The 16,465-nt window shown below is 44.1% G+C and overlaps 1 protein-coding gene across 8 annotated transcripts in view; it reads right to left on the bottom strand.

Moving 5' to 3' along the window:
- The window catches only part of CHRM3 (cholinergic receptor muscarinic 3), a 495,173-nt gene extending 489,681 nt beyond the window's left edge, over positions 1-5,492 (bottom strand). For all 8 annotated transcript variants that reach the window (XM_038533800.1, XM_038533804.1, XM_038533803.1 and 5 more), the window contains exon 1: positions 5,280-5,492. The gene's annotated coding sequence lies outside the window, so the exon portion shown is untranslated. The remainder of the gene's footprint in view (positions 1-5,279) is intronic.
- Between the last annotated feature and the right edge of the window lie 10,973 nt (positions 5,493-16,465).

Raw genomic sequence — 16,465 nt, forward strand, 5'->3', positions numbered from 1 at the left:
GGATATCCTGCCTGACCCAGGATGTCTATACTAGCACTACTTCCTGCAGCAGGGGTGACTGAAGGTAGAATATGTCATGGCTCAGCTGGTGTGCCAGATTTCAAGGGAACACTGGGGACAGGAAATAAGCTAGGGCTAGGCTAGAACAAATGACCTAATGAAGAATTAATTTTGTAGTGGATAGTCAGCAACTCAAATTACAGTGGCCAGGAGGAGTGTGGAGAACTGAGATTTGATCCTGCCAACAATGACACACAAGGAGATTTTATTTGTCAAGTGGAACTTGGCTGCACAAGTCTCCAGGCAGAAACGATACACTGTCAGGAGGGTGGCTGAGCCTTAGGCCGGGGGTGGGGGAGGTTGTCCACTTTAGGGCTGCATCAGAGACTTAGAAGAGAAAGAACAGTCTTGCTCCTGGAGAGAAGTTCTTGGCAAGGGTGAGGCTCACTGCCAAGGTCATCGCTAAAGTCCTTCCAGGCAAGAGTCTAGTACTAAAAATGCAAACATAGGAGAAGGCTAGCCTCAGAGATGGCAAATATGACAAGAGTTAAGAGAAACTGAGGCCAGCTAGGCATGGCAAACACTAGAGCTCACTGGGGTTAGGCCAGGTGAACCAAGCTCACATTCCGTTCTGTGGAGTTCACTGGTAGAAGAATCCAGAAGCCCAGCCTCTAAGTCTCACGCAGCACAGGGCAGGAGAAGGCTAGAGCTCAAAGCTGCCATGCATCTGCCGGCTACTGTTTGTCCAATTTTATTCACACATTTTCTCCCATCATTGTTTCTCCTCGAAGTGTTCCTATTCTAGCTGGCTTCAGGGTGGGAAGAAGGTGGCAGTGGTTCAAATATGCCTTCTGTTGGCTTGCTGTCACTGCCAAGGGATCTCAGGACTGTGTCAATGTGGGGAGCTGCAGCCACAGTCTGGGCAGAGAAAAGTCTAAGAAGGTGCATGCCAGCCAGAGTACTTGGCCTTCAGGAGTGGATGAGCAGGAAGTTTCAACAGGTGGACAGCAGAACTGCCAGCCTGAAAGGGGAGAGCCTGCCAGAGGCTGGGGAGTCTACAAGCTGCCAAAACATGTGCACAAAAAGGAACACAAGGCAACCGACTACTGAGCCAGAGGGACACCTATACTCTGGCTCTCCGTACCTGACATCAAATAATATTAATTAAGGGTCTGAATCGCACATCACATTTAATAGTGCTTCAGGGACTGTTCAAAAATCACTTTCACATGCATCACTTCTTTGGACCCTCAAAAGCACTCTGCAGCAAGCACAGGGCAACTACTTCTCCCCTCCACTTGTATGCCGCTAGGGAGGAAACACAATTTTTTTCTAAGGTCCATTGTGATTTAATATTTTCAATAGCTTCACTGCAACAAAACTGTCTTTATTTCCTTATTTGAAGGCAATACAAATGCAGATCTATACAGCCCAAGATAGATGGAAGGGAATGAAGCAGTCTAAAGGAGCCCTCTGAATGCGAATGCAGGGTAACAATGAAAGGGGGTGCCTACACAGACTTTCTTCTGGAGTGCTGGTAGAGCAAGAAGGGCCATGACTACTGATTTAGGATTCAGAGAACTACTTCTAATTTGATCTGAACAAGGACCACTTCCCTAATGGAAAAGACAGAGTCCATCAGACGTGAGAAATTACCTTCCAACTTGACAGGCTTTGCCGCTTGTCAAATTCATTAGATGATCTCTTTACCTTTCTCCCCTAAAATCAAAACTTTCCACTGAGGCTGCAATTCTATCCCAAAGTTCTGTTAAGATTGATAACGAAGAGTCCACTGGACTAAATGAGATTGGTAGGTTAAAAAAAAAAAAAAATCCTGTGGAACATTTCACTGCCATCACACATAGGGAAGCACCACATTCAAGGATTAAGCATAAGGCATAATTTATTATGCTGATTATTGTTTTTTTAAATAACCATGGTAGGTAGAGGCAATTAACTTTTTCTTGGAGCCATCTATGTCTTTTTTATATTCTCTTGCAAGAAAAGTGTATTTTAAATTCACAAACGAATTATATTAAATGAAGTATAAAATGAAACCTTTCCAAGTACTCACTGATCCTTCAGAACTACAAAGTGAAGATAATGCTATGGGTCACAATATATTATGACCTAAAATTAGATTCCATAAGTGAAGGACAGATGCATCTCTCTGCATACCCATCAGAGACTCCATCTTCATGATTCACAATTCATTCATTTCATATCTGAAGTGCCACTACACCACAGCTGTTCTCAGTATAAACTTCCCTGCATTGCAAAGAAGACCTAGTTTCTTAATAGTTACAGTGACAATGTCCAGGCCATGTAGGAGTAGGCAAGTAATTCTTCCAATGTTAACTTTGCTAGGCAAGGACAACATGTTGGCCCGGGAAATGACAGAGGAAATCTTAGGTAAAAATCTGAACAAAATTATTACTTTATAATTTGCAAATGCACATGGGAACTTTGCTTTTAATTACATCATTTAATTTTCTTTCTATCCAATTTACTGGTGTGGATTCTAAAATTCTAGTTTGTGAATTTTATGCTTTTTTTTTTTTTCCCCAGGCTCATTCTCAACAGGTTGCCCGCAGTTAAAAGCTAAAATATCATTAAAAGACATTCACACCTTTACCACACTGTACCTTAAACAACACATTTTCTTTCAGTACGAAAGTAAATCATTTGTCTTTATAAGGAAAAGAAAATGGGTGCATCCTCAAGAACTCAGTATGCTTAATCATCTTCAGAAATAAATAATACTTTTGAGGTGATATTCCCCTTTTTCCCCAAAAGAAAAATAGAGTAATGTGCATCCATACATCTCTCTAACTTCAAAGTATCTAAATAAGTTAAATGCAGAACTACTCTTATAACGCTCTCAGTCTTTCTCTGTATGTTAACCAATTCCACAAATTTTCCAAACTAAACTTTTCTCTTACAATAATTTTCCATGCAAAAGATATACATTGTCAAGGGTTTTTCAAAATCTCTTTATTTCATTTTCTTTTTTAAATATCAAGTCTATTTGAATAAATATTATTTGATGTCATTTACATAAATGGCACTTTAATATCACGACTTTCATGTTAAATTCAATTTTACAGCACCCCCCAGCTTATAGAAACAGTCTAAATCACATCTGCAACATAAATGATTTTAATTTAGTAATTTAAGATAAAGTTATATCCCATACGGAAACCCTTTTAAAAATAACATGCTTTCTAACTCAACAATAGCTAATTATATATTAAGCTAATTGAGACAAACCATGTAAACAAAATCTCAAGATACGCTATTCAGGGATAGGATTCTGTGGCATGCGGAATGCACACTGGAGAAGTAGGCATGTTCTACGTATTCTTCGCAATACCAGCTCCCCTAACAAGAGGGTGCACCCAACGCCATATATATCCCACCGCGTTTGGAACAGAAAGAGCCCAATCTTTTAAAATTAATACATGACTATCACAACTTTGTCTATGTGCAAGTATTTGTTCTGGGTTCAGCTCTCCCCTTTCTTAAGTGCATTCCTTAGGCAGGGTCTCTTTCTTAAGTAAATATAGGAGCATTGTTTTAAACACAGGAAATAGTGATGAATGTTTCACGCAACTTAATGATACCACAACATGAAATTATTTGGGACTACGTAATCAACAAATACACTTCGAAAAAAGATTATTTTTCAAATAGTAACCCGGAGAGACCCAAAATGGGGGCCTAGGCTATCTGTTTTGCTGGAACTCAGAGGCCAGGAGAGGAATGAAAGGTCTGTGCAAAGCATGCAGTGATATAACCGGTGTCCTTAACAACACAAACGCTCGGATAAATCCATTTACCTCCCAAGAAGAGCCGTCCTCTCTACGTCGCAACACAGACAGCCCGAGGACAGCATAACCTTACAGCCATCGGACAGGTTCAGGCGACACTTGCTGGCAAAGGAGTGTTTGCATTCTTGTCATCTGTCCACAGGGATGCGGTTCCCAAGCCCCCGCTCCCTCTACCGCTTCCAGCGTGTGTGCCGGGAGAGTTGCACACGCACACGCACACGCACACGGACACACGCGCGCGCACACACGCGCACACACACGCCCCGAACAGGACCACAGTTCCGGCCCGCGCGGCCCGAAGACGACCGACCTGCCGCTCGGGTCCGGTCCCCCCGCCTGCCGCCCCCTTCCCGGTCTAAGACCGCGCGGAAGTCAGCCCGGCGGCCAGAGGCCGGTCCGAGGCGGCGTCCCGGGAGGAGGTCGGGCCAGGCGGCGCGGCCGCCCGCAGCGGGGACTCTCGGGGTCGGCCCGGTGCGCCCCGGGCTACCCGCCTCGGCCCGGGCGTCACGCTGGGCGCGTCCCCACGGCCCCCCGCCTCGGGGCTGCCGAGCGCCGGCCGCGGCCTCCCGGACAGCGTCGCTCGGCGTCACGCGAGGGAAGCCACGCGCAGGCACGAGCACACGGACACGCACACGGACACACACGCACGCCGCGCGCCGAGCGCTTGCTCTGGCCCCGACGCTCCGGGCCTCGCGTCCCTCCCGGGGGAGGCTCCGAGCGCGGGCGGGGCGTCCCGAGCCCCCTCCGGCCGCCGCCGCGGGATCCAGGCGCTGCGGCCCCCCGCGCCCCCCGCGCCCCCCGCGCCCCCCGCGGCCCTCGCGGCCCCCGCTGCGCTCGGCACAAGGTCGCGCGCGGTCTGGAGGCAAGTTTCCGACACGCCCCCCGACCGGCCGACCGGCTCCCCGCGCCCTCTCCAGTGCCCTGCGTGCACTCCCCGAGGCAAGGGCGTTCCCTACCCAGGCCGAAAACTTTTTCCTCGCCTCCCGGCGCAGTCAGGCGAGCAACGGGCCACCGCGGCCGCCGCCCCCTTCGCCCCGCGCGCGGCTGGGAGCGCAGCCGTTACCTGCCCGCTGCGCCCGGGCGAGCGTCCCGCGGCGGCCTCCCGCGCCGCGCCCAGGGAGCCGGGGTCCCGGGACCGCACGCCGCGCCCGCGGCCGCCCTCCCGCGTCTGCGCGCCCCGGCCCGAGGAGGCTGCCGCCGGCGGACCCCCGCGGACCGGGCTCGGGACGGCGCCCACGTGCCCCCGCTGCGCGCCCCGGGTCCCAGAGCGCTCCGCCGCGGGCAGCTGCGGCCGCGTCCCAGGCAGCGCGGCGGGCCGGCACCTGCCCCAGAGGTGGCGCCGCGGGCTGCGGCTCCGGCTCGGGCTCGGGCTCGGGCTCCGGCTCCGGCTCGGGCTCCGGCTCCGCACGCCGCCCCCGCGCCCCGGGCTCCCCGCGCCCCGGCGCTCACCGTTCACGTCGTCGCCGTCGTCTCCGTCCCCACTTTTCCCTTCTCCCTCTTTCCGCCTCCTCCTTTATCTTGGATTCTGGTTTTCCGAGAGCTGACGGCGGACGCTCCGAGGGGGAGGAGGGTCTCTCCGTCCCCGCGAACTCTTCCTCTGCCTGGTGGTGGCGGTCGTGGCCACCGCCCGCCGCTCCTGCTGCTGCTCCTCCTCCTCCTCCTCCTCCCCCCCCGGGCTCCTCCCCCCCCCCCCCCCCCGGGCCCGCCAGCACCGGGCGCACCGCGCAGGCCGCCTGCCGCGCCGCGCCGCAACCCCGCTGGCCCCGCTGGCCCCGCTGGCCCCGCTGGCCCCGGCGTGCGGGCTCCCTCGGCCCCGGCGTGCGGGCTCTGCGGGCTCTGCGGGCTCTGCGGGCTCTGCGGGCTCTGCGCCGGGGGTGGGGGGGAGCCCCGAGGCCCGGCCGGCGCCGCAGGTGTTGGGGCCGCTCTGCGTGCGCCCTCGTGGCTGCCGCGGGGACCGCCCTGGCGGGTCAGGGGCAGCGCGCTCGGCTCCCCGCCCGCTACGGCGTCAGTGGCCGCGTGGAGGACCGTGCCTCGCCCCGCAGCCCGACGCTCGCTTTTTCTGTCGTTCCTTCGGCGAGAGCCTCCTCGCGCAGAACAACGTAGGAGAGCGAGCGTGACGGACCCGGCTTCTCCTCTTCCAGAAACGGACACCTTAGGACCAAACGAGAAACACGCACTTTAGAGGACTCACACGCGCGTGCGCGAGCACACGCACCTTTTTTTTTTTTTATTTTTTTTTTATCAGAAGATGAAACGTCCAACCTTGCTGGCCAGACTTTTGAATTTTCTATGTGACCCAAGAGGAATGAGAAGCTACGAGAGAGAAAGAAGGAAAGAAAAGGAGAGCAGGAGGCGGGGAGGGGGAGGGGGGTAACGCTCAGCTCACTAAATAAGGGAAACGGGGAAAGACGCCAAAGTTGCGGAGATACCCACAAGGCTGCTCCACAGCGATCTGGAGGTTTTTCAAAGATCGTGTAAGGAACAATGACAGGATAATGTCATACAGAAGGAGAAGACAGTAACTGTAACTCGGGGGGGGGGGGGGGGGGGGGGGCAATAAAGCAAGTTAGAGCATGGTATGAAATGAGACTTTTGATAATATGGGAAGAGGCAAAATGATTTTGTTAATCTATTTGGAGCAGGAAAATAAACAGGAAAAGAGCTCTTTGGGAAAATAAGTCATGTTAAGAGAGAAACAGAAGTACACAAATTCCATTCTGAGTCTACGTATTATCTTTTAGGTATAACTGTCTTTAGGAGAGAAGACACTAGATATCGTTTGGAGACAATTAAGATCACAATAGGAAAAATCTAGTGAGAAAGCATGTGGCCACTTAAATCCAAATATCCAAGCTCCTGAATTACATCTGGAATGATAATACCTATTAATACAATAGCCATCTTGTTTGGAAACCTCTCAGGTGGAAATATAATAGCCTTCATTTCCCTAATCTCCAAAGCAAACATTCAAAAAAGGTATTTTACTCCCATTTAATAAAGGACAGAAATTTAAAGGACTAGACAAATTGCCCGTTATGTAGCTAGTAGGATGATTATAAATTCAAATTTAAAATATCTTTTCCATTACATAAAATGGCTATTTGCCTGTGGAAATGGGAGTACTTTTGATAATATTTGGTAAATCCATAAACAACATACAGGAGGCCAGAAGAATGGGCATATAAAAATATCCCAATTTTTTTAAAGGTAGGTTCTTTTATCTATATAAGAGAACTATATAGATAGCTCACTATCTATGTAGTGATTAAGTGTCAGATGGATTACTGACAATATTCTAGAGATCATGAAATAAATCATTTGCCAGTGGTTTGAAAACAAAATAACCAATTAATGAAAATATTTTATCAGACTTGCTTCACTTTTTTCTTTCTTCATTAAACTCATGAACCCAGTTCTAGCTAACTTTCTCATTATTTTTATGGACAAGGTAAGTGTAAATTGTATGTTAACATTGAACCATCTGAAACTAACAGTTTGGCAGAGCTTCCCCAAGTATCTTGGTAAGTATATTCCTGCTAGATCAGAGTAGTGTTTGATGTTGAGCTTGGTGCCCTTGTTCAGCAAATTTATCAAATTTATCATCTATCTACCTACCTCTCTATCTAGAATATACAGAATTATATATAAATGGCATTATCTATATTAAATTATATATATACACGTATATATGGAAAATATAAAAGGGTTACTTATTAGATTTGAGAATGAACCAAATTAAGTGCAGCAATAATTTATAACATGCTAAAAGTCAACCCCAGAAATCGTTACTTCAGATGTTGATGTAAAGCAAAGGAGAGAAACCAGAGATAAAATACATTTTGAAATCTTAACTTTTAGGTTTGTTTAAACACACACACACACACAAGATGAGGTGCCTGGCTGCCTCAGTTGGTAGAACGTGAGACTCTTGATCTCAGGGGTGTGAGCTTGAACCTCACTTGGGCCTGGTGCCTACTTAAAAATAAACAAACAAAAATCACACACACAAAGGATAGACATAAGATTTATTCATGTATTCAATTATTAAATAAGATGGGGGAGGGCTGGGTGACTCAGTTGATTAAGTGTGTCCTTTCAGCTCAGGTCATGATCTCAGGGTCCTGGGATTGGAGCCCCATGAGGCACTCCCTGCACAGCCAGAGTCTGCTTCTCCCTCCTCCTCTATCCCTCTCCAAGCTTGATCTGGCTCTCAAATAAGTAAGTAAATAAGTAAGTAAATAAATAAATAAAATCTTAAACAAAAAAAGACTGGTTATGGACAAGACAGCTAATAGCACACTTACCCTTCTACCATAAAATAACTACAAAACCTGGAAAAATATATAAAACTACATTTTCAGCTATTAACAGCAACCAACACAGGGCTGAAACCTTTGAGTGGAGGCACTGGAGGAGTCATTCTTCCAGATTCTTTCCTATAGGCCATGCCTCACCCCTCCTGCCAGCAGAATCACCAGGAGGTCCAGTTCAAGATAGCTAAGTAGGAAGCTCCTAAGCTCACCTCCTCCCACAGAACCACTGAATTCAGTTATATGCGGAATCATTTCCTCCCAGAAAGACCTCAAAATTAGCAGAACAACCTCTTGGCATCAGCCAGTGAGAGAGCCCACGGTCACAGGTAGGACGGGCAGTCTCAGCATAAGCACCACCCCACCCCCTGCACAGGCCTGCAAGTGGGAGGTAATTCAAACCTTGAAGCTTCTCCCTGAGGAGCCAAGGGTGCCTCTTTCTCTTTGGGTACCCCAAGTTTAAGACCAGCACCTGAAAGGTGAGCCCCCAGAACAGGTGGCTTTGCAGACCATTGGAGCCCCCACCCAGGAGCAGGAACAGGAGGTGCAGGGTGCACTCTTGCCAACTGAGGAGCCAGTTATTAAGGGTCCCCTCAGATGCCCCCATCCTGGGCCCAGCGCAGAAGCTGCCCTTTTGCAAAGTGCCCAGACTTTCTGAGAAAGGGACTCATTTGGTCATTTAAATTTATTTATTTATTTTAAGATTTTATTTATTAATTCATGAGAGACACAGAGAGAGGCAGAGACACAGGCAGAGGAAGAAGCAGGCTCCCTGCGGGGAGCCCCACGTGGGACTAAATTCCAGGACCCCAGGATCATGACCTGAGCCAAAGACAGACACTCCACTGCTAAGCTACCCTCATTTCTTCATTTTTAAAGCAAATATTGGCTTGACACACCTAAAACACACACACACACACACACACACACACACACACTGGCCAGAAGGGCAGCCAGTGCTGAGAGATTCACAGGTGGACAGAACTGGCTGGCCCATTTTCCAGCTCTCCTCCTGTCTCACTAAAGCCAGGGGGCTGCAGGTTTCTTTCTTTCTTTCTTTCTTTCTTTCTTTCTTTCTTCTTTTTCTTCTTATTCTTGTCTTCTTTTTTTTTCTTTTTGTGCTTAGTTGCGGTTGTTGAGTAGAGTTATGCTGTATTCGGTCTGTGTCGTTCGTTTCGTTCTTTGAGTCTTTCTTTCTTCTTGTCTTCTTTCTTTGTCTTTCTTTCTTCTTTTCTTTCTTTCTTTCTTTCTTTCTTTCTTTCTTTCTCTTCTTTCCTGTTTTTCATTTTTCTTCTTTCCTTCTTCTTTTTTTTTCCTTTTTTTAAGTGGGCACCATCTTTGCACTCCCTTTCCATCTGGCTCCAGTCAGTGGGCAGCTTGCCTGGTTCTTGCTCTCCTGCACTCCAGAACTATAGGCTCTTTTGCAAGAAAGCCTTTATACCAGTCCTGCATTCTGGTTTTTGCATCTGGTGCCCAGGTTTTTGCACACTTCTGCTAATGATATGACCATACTGTGCATCACACTTATTGTAGCATCTTAATACATTAAATATGTTATTTCTGTTATTGTAATCTCTTGATAAAACTCCTTTGGTAGAGGTGAAAACAGGCTCACATGGACACGAATGTCTTGTTAAATATGACAGACGGGAATAGATGGCAGAAGTTGGATTCATATGTTCCATCCCCACCCCCTAATCACACAGTGATAATTTCTGCCTACAAATAATAACATTGTGGTGATGATGGAACAGTTGTGCTTAAGTGAAACAAAGTGAAACAAAACTTTATGATCCCATTGCTGGAGCCAATTCAAGGTCGTAGTCTTAAGAAAATAAAGTATGGTTGAAAAGAACTGGAAAGTATATATGAATAAACCCTGTGAAGGCCTCTATATAAACTTCTAAGATAATGGCAGGTGGGCTTGTGGCTGCCCAAAACAAGTCTCCTATATAAATCCCTTGGCTTTATATCCCTTAAACCTGCCACCTACCAATCTGGAGTGTTCTGCCTCTTTGGGATCTCCTTGCCCTCGGTGTATTGAGGGCAGTTTGGAATTTCATCTGGGGAACTCTCCGGGTTATCTATCAACATCAGCCCCTTGGCTTAGGGAAACAGATGTTTCCAAAAGAAAAGTAAAGAATTCTATCAGGCTCACTCAAATATGCTTTTTTCTTCTCGAGATCTTGGTCTCTGAAATCAGGTTGTGTTGAGAGCAGTTTAATGCCTTTGATTTTTTTTTTTAATCTACAGTTTTTAGTTGTTCCCGTTGGAAAAATTGGCTTGACTATTATAGATGTCAATTAATGGAGAGTTGCATATGAAGGCTATGTTTAAACAAGTCTATAAGGACATTTTAAATGAGTTATAATTGCAAAGGGAAGGCCGGAAACACAGTTGTGTCAACACTGATCGGTGACAGTTGTGTTTGACTCTATTGTCGTCAGTTCAATTTCTTTACTTGTACCTGGACTTGCTACCCTGTTCCGATATGGGTGCTTTTAGGATTGAATATTATATATATATATATATACACACACACACACACACACACATATATATACACACACACACACAAGTTTATATATATATATATATATATATATATAATACAAACTCAAATTAACCTCAACATTAGACAAGTTGGAAGCTTATTTTGCTCACTCTAAAAATAATCCAGAAGTATGGTAACACCACAGTACCCAGGGAGGCATGTTCTTTCTTGCTTTCTGCTCCACCAGAAGTTTGTAGTGATTGTCAAGATCTCTTCATGGTCTACGGCGGCTGCAAGAGTTCCTATAATAATGCCTGTGCTGGAAACAAGTAAAAGGAGGATATTGTAAGGAGGGAAGATAAAAGGGATAATCTTTAGCCTGGGAGAGCCCACTGTAAGGTCAAAAGGATCCATCTGCCCCTTTATATCTCATTGGCAACTCCATTCGCAAAAGAGGCTATGAAATGTCCTTTGCTCAGAATATAATTGTACGGGATCCCTGGGTGGCTCAGCGGTTTAGTGCCTGCCTTTGGCCCAGGGCGCGATCCTGGAGACCCGGGATCGAGTCCCATGTCGGGCTCCCGGTACATGGAGCCTGCTTCTCCGTCTGCCTGTGTCTCTGCCTCTCTCTCTCTCTCTCTCTGTGTGACTATCATAAATAAATAAAAATTAAAAAAAAAGAATATAATTGTAAATAAAAAAGGCTGGGAAAGTAGATATCAGATAAAAACACTAACAATCTCTACTAATACTTTCCCCTTTGCTCTTAACATTAATGTATAACATGTTTTGAAGCATTGCCTCCTTCTAGCCATAACATAGTCTGACTCAGATAATTTTACTCACCCTTTTATAATTCTACTGTAAGCTACATCACCACCTATATCACTCTCTTTATAAAACATATTAAACTGTATAGCTGATTACATTGCTATATCTATCTATATTATCCTAAACAAACCTGATCCGAGACTGAATTCCACTTAGCTGAGAACATACAAAAATAGCAGATACTAAAGGCATTTGCCTCTTCTAAACTGTAGTGTCCTTTTAAGAAGAATGTAAGTTTTACTATTTTACATACTCTTAAAACTTGGTCAAAATTTAACAATAAAATATGAGAACAATGGAATAGGTTAAAATTAATAAATGAGAACACAAGTTCATTGAGAAAAAGCAAAACATCTTTTAGGACTCTCAGAAGCTATAGAGCTTTCGCTGATACTAGCAACCTGACTTATTTTATTCCTATTTTAATTCCATTTCAACCAACATTTCATTTGTCAGTCTTTTTTTTTTTTTTCTCTACCAACTCCAAAATTCTGTAACCAGCTTGGTCTTCGGATATATAAACCAGCAAGTAAGTAAGTAAATAAATAATAATCTCAATAATTTAGAATAATCTGTTCTAAATCCTATCAGAGAAGCAATAGTTATCCAGAAATATAGAATAAGAAAGAACATTTGAGGCAGGAAGGATTATGGTAGTAGTGACATGGTAGCAATACATAACATGGTCTGTGGATGGAACTGAAAGCAGAGTATTTGTGGCAGAAGTTAAGTGTAGATATTTGCTAACAAAATACATACAGCCAGATCTTTGAAGATTTTGTCTTGGTTATCAGGACATGCATTTCCTGTTGTAGTTAAAAAAGCATCACAGAAGGATTTTCAGCTGAAGAACAAATGGCAGCCATTGTGTCAAGCATGGGCTTGACATGGAATTGACTAGAGGAGTTACTTAGGAAGCCATTTCAGTTAACACAAGCAGGAAATGACTTAAGAGGATAAGCCAAGGGTGATTCCTGGGGGATAGGTGAGCTATGATATTCAAAACTATTAGTTCTGGAGAATGGCTTTGTTTAAGAGTGAAAACGATTTCAGTGTTTCCTTTGTTGAGTTCACTTTCCTTCGGGAAATGAAAGTGGAGATGACCATCAAGCATTTGGAACTAACATTCTGAAGATTAGTGTGGATCTCATGCTAGGGGTGTAGAGGTGGGTCACCTGTATGTTTGAGACAGTTGGATCGATGAGAATCAAGGATAATATTCTGGAAAAATGTTAAGATTGAGGTGAGATGCTAGTGAAATCCTGGGAAACAGCTACAGTTCAGAATTTGGAAGAGAAACGGGAGTAGATACAGAAGAAAGACCAGAAACTCTCAGAGACATGTCAGCAGAATAAAGGAATGTGGGAAATTGGAATTACCACAATTAATCAAATCCGCTGGAGAGGTCTGGTAAAATAAGGATTTAAAATGTATAGATATAGATAGATAGATAGCAATTCAAATATTAATGAGGATCTTATTGAAGCTGATTCTCTAAAGTGATAAGAATAGAAACAAATTTTAGTGGGTTAAAAAATAAATGGGAAACCATGTGTATGTAAGTTTTAATAGGTTTGCTGAAGTATAATGTATAATTGATATATGTTGACATATGTGTGTGTGTGTTTAATCAGATAATAGAAAAAATGTATATAGCTGTCTCTGCCCCTGGTTCCTGGAACAGAGCCCCTAAACCTTGCAATTTTCTAAGTGATAAGAGCACTAGGAGCATCTTTGTTCTAATATTTGGTCTTTGACCTGGGTTTCTGACACAGAGCTCCAGCTCCCTTGGACTGTCCTGGGTAATAGGAGTGTCTTTTGTTCTCATGAGGCAACTCTTAGTAGGCTCCTGGATGGGGTCTTATCACTGGAAAGACCAAGTTGTGAGCGTCCCTCCATCCCCATTCTTTAGAGAGGAGAGAGGGGCAGAAAATGAAGTTAATAGTCAATCATGCCTACATGATGAAGCCTCCCTAAAAACCCCTACAGTAAGGGGTTTGGACAGCTTCTTGGTTGGTGAACACATGGAGGTACTGGGAGAGTGGCACCCCAGAGAGAGTGTGGAAGCTCCATGTTCTTTCCCATAAATAACTTGCTTTATGCATCTCTTTATCTGACTGTATCCTATCTATCTGTATCATTTATTATAACCTTTATAATAAACTGGCAAATATAACTAAGCATTTCTTTGACTTTTGTGAGCCATTCTAGAAAATTGCTGAATCCATGGAGAGGACCATAAGAACTCCAGTTTATAGCCCACTGATCAGAACTACAGAGGACATCCTGGGACTTGATACTGGCATCCTAAGTGGGGGTTGTCTTGTGGAACAGAAGCCTTAACCTGTGGGATCTAGTGATAACTCCAGATAGATAGTGCCAAGGCTGCATCGAAATATAGGGCACCCAGTTAATGTTGTAGAATTGCTTAATGTGTGGAAAACCCACATAGCTGGTCAAAAATGTTGTGAGTTTAGTAGCAGTGTAAGAGCAAAGGAGAAACACAGGAGTACACACACTTACCCTCCTTGTTCTTCATCCCCTGGAACTCCCGATTTGCTTTTGGTCACTATAGCTTAGTTTTCATTTTCTAGAATTATAGGAATGGACTCATAAATTACATTCTCTCTTTTTGGACTGGGTTCTTTCATTCAGTGTAGTATTATGGGATTTATTCATGCTGTGGTTATTATAAGTCATTAATTTCTTTCTTTAGTACTGAGTATCACAGTTTGTTTATACACTAACCAATTAATGGACAATTGGGATTGGACTATTATATATATGTATAGATTCTATGAACATTTCTGTACAAATCTTCTTTGGATGTTTCCAAAGACAATACTTTGTTTCTCCAGGATAAATATCCAGGTGTTGATTGATTTGGTCATGCAGAAAGTACCTGTTTATTTTTTTTAATGATACCAAACTTTACCATTTTATGTTACCACACTTCCAGTATATGAGAGCTCCAGTTCCTCCATATCTTCACCAACACTTGATATGGTCAGGTCTTTTATTTTTAGCCAAATAGGTGCATAGTGATATTTTATAGCAGTTTTAATTTGCATTTCCCTGATGACTACTAATGTTGAGCATCTTTTTGTCTGCTTGTCACTGGTACATCTTTGGCCAAATGTCAGTTAAGTTCTTTTGCCCATTTAAAAACTTTTCTCCTCATTACTGACTTTAGAGAGTTTTAAAAATATATTTTGTTTAACAAGGATAGAAGACAGAAATCCTGATGTATAATATCTTGGAGATAGAAAGGCATATGGTCAAAAGAATAGATAGCAGGGTTGGTTGAAAGGAGCTGACATAATTATCTTCTACAGTTGGAAGGAGAAGAGACAAAGACAAGCATGGATATAGGAGCATAAATTCTCAAAGCATCTCACAGTTTTCATTCTATTCTAAGAAGGAATGTGACTTGCCACAGAGAACCTTTGTTGCGATAGATTGGAAGAGATCTATACAACTGAGATCCAGAAATTGAGATACATAAGGAATGACATGGTACTCCTCTTGGGCAAGAAAGTATCTGGGTGAGGAAGCCACAGGTAATTTTTTTTCCCAAGAACCACATAAAAATGATGTTGGTCAGTAGCTGTAATGATTAGTGGAAGTTTAGAGAACTCCTAGGACATCTTGCTACTATTGGTATAATCCTATTAGTACTTCCTCTGGGGAATTCAATACTGACTTCCATTACTCTTCAATGGTTTTGAAATTAAAATTGTTTCTTTTGGATACAAAATTCCTGCAACTGATTTCAGGCCAAGATTTACACACACACACACACACACACACACACACACACACGAGTTTGTAATTGGTGGGGATGAATATGGTAAAGGTTCATACATAATTGGTAAGCCAAGTAGAGCTTATGAATTAGGGGATAAATTATCCCTGGTAGTGTGGAGGATGGAGTTTAAATAGGGGGTATAAAGAAGGTAGTAAAGAATAATTTTTCAAAAAAATCATTGAGGCAGCTGAGAGAAGGAGCTGAAAGAGATTAAGTGAAATTTTTGCAAGTTCCTCTGAGGTCTCAGCTAACTTTTAATGCCACAAGATTTTTATGGTTAGGCAGCTATTTGTAGGAACCCTCAGCTTCCAGGGTGTAGGAGCTAAGAATTTAGATCATCACAACAAATGCACTGAGCCCGGATAGTGGAAACATAAGACAGCCTCTGGGTGGCAGATAGGAGGGGAGACTAGATGTCTCAGAAACAGGCTGTGGTAGGAAAAAGGAGAAAAGCAAAGAAGGTGATAGTTCTGGGGGTACACAGTACTGACATCAGGATGAGTAAATCTTTCACTGATCTCTATTCTTCAACTTAGCTGTGTCAAGAAACTGCCCAGTAAACCCAATCATTCTATCTCCTTTATTACAATTGTCATTGAGTATCAGTACACTAATAATGGCATATTACCAGGTACTGAACAAACATACATGGCACAAATGTGCAATATGTGAGGGATGCAATGATGACTAGTACTTGGCCCAGTACTGCACTGATGGTGTTCTCACTTGCACTTCCTTTTACAAACTCACATCTTCTGTATCTTCAACATAGTCTTTTTTTTTTTTTTTTAAGATCTTATTTATTTATTCATGAGAGACACACAGAGAGAGGCAGAGACACAGGCAGAGGGAGAAGTAAGCTCTGCGGGACTGGATCCTGGACACCAGGATCACATCCTGAGGCAAAGGCAGATGCTCAACTGCTGAACCACCCACACATTCCAACACAGTCTTCTATCAGCAGCTGATAATCTGATAACTGCTCACATTCCTTAAAATGCTTTTTGACCACTGTTCCCCACGTGACCTGATACTGCACAATTGTCTGCTTCTTTTGTAGGACTCTTTCTCCACCTTATATTTTGTTTACCTCAGTAAAACAAGGTACCTCTATTGACAAGAAAAGATTTAAAGATAACTATTTGGGTGCCCTATAAATTGTCAACTGTTTAAATTCTGTCATATATTTATC

This window comes from Canis lupus, chromosome 4, assembly GCF_011100685.1.
Source record: "Canis lupus familiaris isolate Mischka breed German Shepherd chromosome 4, alternate assembly UU_Cfam_GSD_1.0, whole genome shotgun sequence".
Lineage (NCBI taxonomy): Eukaryota > Metazoa > Chordata > Mammalia > Carnivora > Canidae > Canis > Canis lupus.